Source organism: Chrysemys picta, chromosome 2 (assembly GCF_011386835.1).
Source record: "Chrysemys picta bellii isolate R12L10 chromosome 2, ASM1138683v2, whole genome shotgun sequence".
In the NCBI taxonomy this organism is placed as follows: domain Eukaryota; kingdom Metazoa; phylum Chordata; order Testudines; family Emydidae; genus Chrysemys; species Chrysemys picta.
Window position 1 is genome coordinate 3,137,189 of NC_088792.1, and position 4,277 is coordinate 3,141,465.

Consider the following 4,277-nt stretch of genomic DNA (forward strand, 5'->3'; position numbering starts at 1 on the left):
TTTTTTCCTGCTGTCCAGAAGGCACAGCAGAGCTAGAAGGAGAAATAGGCTTATCATCAGTCGGAGAGTCCTCCCGAGGACAGTGAAAAGCATGGGTCCAGGTAGGCAGTTCTTGGCACTTCACAGTGTTGGTGGTTAACAGGACTTGGAAAGGGCCTTTCCAGTGTGGAGCCAAAGCAGTCTTTCGTTGATGGACTTTATGTAGACTCAGTCTCCTTGTTTCAATGAATGGCAGGGCTGCTAGGGTCTTTGGGTAGCACTTCTTTTATCTGTGAGAAAAGAAACCTAACACATTTCATTAATGCCTGGCAATGTTTTGCAGATCTCAGTTGCTTGGGCACATTCAGGCCCCCCTTTTCTTGGCTGTCAGCCAAGTCTTAGCTGTGGGCAGTGTCCTCGGATGGGGCCAGCTCTTATCTTTGGACTGAGCTTGCTGGCTATTTTTTCCTCAGTTAACTCATTCTGTTCTTTTTCCTTCTCCCCTTCTTGGCTTCTTTTAACCTACAAAGGAAACTTCCACTCTTCACTCATACACCTTTTCCCAACAATGAACACATACACATTGCCATTATACAGTACATTAGTCTGATTATTCAATGTATGCCATATACACCCTTCCAGTAAAATAACTTCTATACAGAGCTTTGGAGCAACAAACCAGGACAAGCACACCCACTTTTGAGGAGTCCACTCGGTACAATCTCAGGTGTCCAATAGCTTTCCTCCCTCCCCAGCCCTCTGGCTAGAAATCTGAGGTAGCCAGAAGGATCCCATGGGCAATATGGGGAGTGGGTTAACCTTCCATGTCCTTGCTTCCAAAGACTGTTGGTATGCAAATTTTAACAACAATTTTTTTCAATTAAAAAAATCTGGCCAATGAAGTTTCTTTTTCTTACTTAAGCAACTGTATTAGACTTTAGTATATCACATTTTCCTGATTTATCCAAACACTTTTTGTATTCCAAGTTGAATAAAACAAGTGTCTACTTTTTGATTTAACCCTTCTATTTAATTTTGAACTAGACTGTCTTATGAAAATATTACACCCAACAATTCTGGCCACAAGACAAACACCACAAGACAGGACAAAGGACATAAAAATAATTCCTATTGTACCAGTAAATGCATGGTACATTGAAGGCTGTTCAGCTGGCATCCATTTTCTCTGATGATCTGAAAGAGAAAAGACCAGAGGTCTACCCCTTCTGGGCAGTCAGTCATTGCTTAAAATATTTCCTTTATATACACGTACTCTTGTTGATTTTAGACAAAACAGAGGAATTACCCCATATTTCCTTGTATTTGTTTCATAGGCAGCCCAGATTTCAGTGGCTTCTACCTTATTAGTTAGAAAATTGCATTAATACAGATGCTTTCTGGCTTGCTTCCAGATCCAAAGCTATCCACAGCTTAAAGATTCTTACTTAAAAAGGGTCACAATTAACTTTCCCAGACTTTTGATTGCCTTTTACTTCTAACTCCTGCTTTCAAACACCCAGTGATCTGAACAAGACAACACAACCTATATTGGTAGGTTTGCATTTCTTTTACCTCTGCTACAATATACACTGCAAATGTTCTGGGGAAAATGCACCTCCTCTCCACAATTCAATTTCCACAACACTAGCCACATCAATTTCTACACAGGATGTAACTATTTCTTTTTAAACACCGGGTAAAGACCATTTACTTAACATATAATCTAAAGGGCTATCCTCAGAGGGTTTTACCAGAGACCCACCCATCTGCCTGCTGACACTCTAACAGAGAATTACACAGAGAACAGAGGGAATTATGGCCTAATAGGATCCTATGACAGGAATTTCTACTAATACTGACCGCTACAGGGGACGGGACAGAAGGATCCCAATTCGACCTCAGATCTTCATTGCACGCGATGGCTTCCACTCTGAGGAATTACGAATGAGAGGCTCAGTTCCGTCCACACACTTAACAGCCAAATGTATAAGACAGAAATTCATTAACCGGAGTTGCCAGTAACTGTCACCAAAATATCGGGTCCACCTAGCTGAGAGCCAATAACAGCCAGACAGGGATAAGGAAGAGTTGCTTTATTCAGCAGAAGAAAGGAGAGCCTTGCACCTTGGTACAAAGACTCTGTCTTAAACACATTTTACCATTTCAATTATTATCCTGGGGATTTGAAATCCCCCATGCTTATAATTACTTACTCCTTTCCTTCCACTATGCCCTCAAAGTTTCCAACCTGTTCTTCAATCTCTCTATCTATTGCCTGCCCGCTTGGGCCCGATCCTGCTTTTCTCGCTGAACCGTCCCTTCCATGGGCACCGGCTTTTTCACTACCAATTTAGATAGGAGGGTGGGCTTCTCAACTAGCCCCCACCCTTCCTGGTCTCTTCTCTTAAGCATTCTTACTCACAAGGCTACCCGAGTCCTCCCTCGTGAGGCTTGCCACTTGGGCAAAACGCATGGCCCATTGGCGTTTAACTATTCAATTTTCTCTTGTGGCAAACACACTGCTCTTACAGCATATGCAAACACAAATGGTTAAATTCTGACAAGTCCCTGAAGGACCGGTACTTGCTTAGCCAGTGCTTCCTTTTCTGCCTGGAAGTCCTGTCTCAAGGCTTGCAACTTGCCCTGGGCGTAGGTTTGAGTTGCTGCCTGGTTCATGATCTATGCTCTTAATTGCTCAATTCTAGTTATCAAGTACACAACTCTTCCCTTTTCTCCAACTTCTCTATTGCCCAGTCCTGCTACGACTGGGGTAGATCCACCTGACACCCTTCCCGGTCAGCCGGGGTGGAGAGAGGAATGCTAAACCCCTCTCCGGTTCTCAGACTTACTGCGGCTGAGAGTAGGCACACTTTCATACTCACACACGTACGTCCAGACTGGCCACGTCTGTGTATAACGTTCAGAGAAGGTGCTGTGCAATCTCCAACTTGCTTCCTCTCTTGGGAGGGCAGTTCTTTTACACCCTGAGGTCTCCTGGGGCGTCTTTTCAGTGATTCCAGTCCAGGCCGGCTGCCTGTGGCTTCTTCAGCGTCCCCAAACCACGCCGGCTCCAGGGTCGCAAAGGCAGACTGTTGGATCTCACTGGACAGTTAAGCTTTGCAAATGTAATCTCAGCACTGCAACTTGTATTGCCTTTGGTTTGACTATGTCTATATTTTTTCACAGCCAGCTGGGGCTGAAAGCAGTTTTTCTTTGTACTTAGCCTGGTCTGCATTGATTCTTGACCTTGAACGCAGATTAACTTTCTCTTTATCTCTGGACCAAGCTGAATTTCAAATTAACCCGTTCCTTTCCTCAATAGACAAATTGCTCCCGTTGTGTGTCAGAGGCTTTTTGGTGATTAAAAGCTCCTCTGAGATAAATGATCAATAAGTTCGGATGGCGAGAGCCCAACAGGGACAGACGGCCCCATGGACAGTCCTCCTCCGACACCCCAATAGAGATTTCAAAAGGTCTCCTACCTCTATTGTGGCGCCATGGGGTTCGAAGGGGAACGATCCGTAGCAGCTGCCGGTGCCTCTGTGGGCATTGCTATCCCGGACGAGCCCCCAAATTGTCGGAGAAAAACAGAGTTCTCACTATTTGTTTGGGTACAGCAAGTCAGATGCTTTATTAACTCTCACAACTGCGCAGAGGGAGAGAGCCAAGCAGGTGTCTCAACAGGTAAACAATTACAGCAAGCATTTATACCTTTTGTTACAGACAATAATAAGCAACAGCTGCATTTTGTTTATACATAGGTCATTCTGATATCTTGTTTTCCTCACTAATGTAGACTCTTAGTCTACATTCCATATTATCTACACAAGGTCGCAGCAACTTCTCACACAGTTCTTTCCCACTCGCCTCACACATTCCTTGCTTCTACAAATCTCGCGTTATTAGGGTTACAGTTAGCCTAACTCTTGCTAACGAACTGTCATGCATTGAATCCCCTTCCTGTCAGTTCTTTCTCTGCTTCCACAGCAGAAAACTTCAGCTTTTTCTCAAAAAAAATAAAGCTCGAACTCTGGACATTTTTAGTTCTCTTCTCTGGACTTTTTCAGTTCTATTATATCCTTTTATTTTTTTAGATAGGGCAACCAGAACTGCACAAAGTATTCAGGGACTGGGGATACAATGTATTTATATATAGGCAATATAATATTTTCTTTCTTATTATTTATGACTTTCCTAATGGTTCCTAACATTAAGTTAGCTTTTTGAACCACCACTTCACCTAGTTTTCAGAGAACTGTCCACAATGACTCCTAAGATCTCTTTCTTGACTGGTAACA

At 43.4% G+C, this 4,277-nt stretch overlaps 1 long non-coding RNA gene across 1 annotated transcript; it reads right to left on the reverse strand.

The window, feature by feature from the left end:
- Positions 1 to 429: 429 nt before the first annotated feature.
- LOC135981894 (uncharacterized) lies at positions 430 to 3,959 on the reverse strand. Its single transcript, XR_010599069.1, has 2 exons — positions 2,862 to 3,959; positions 430 to 1,173 (listed from the first exon to the last, which is right to left on the reverse strand). It is a non-coding gene; the product is annotated as an uncharacterized LOC135981894 (long non-coding RNA).
- Positions 3,960 to 4,277: the final 318 nt, after the last annotated feature.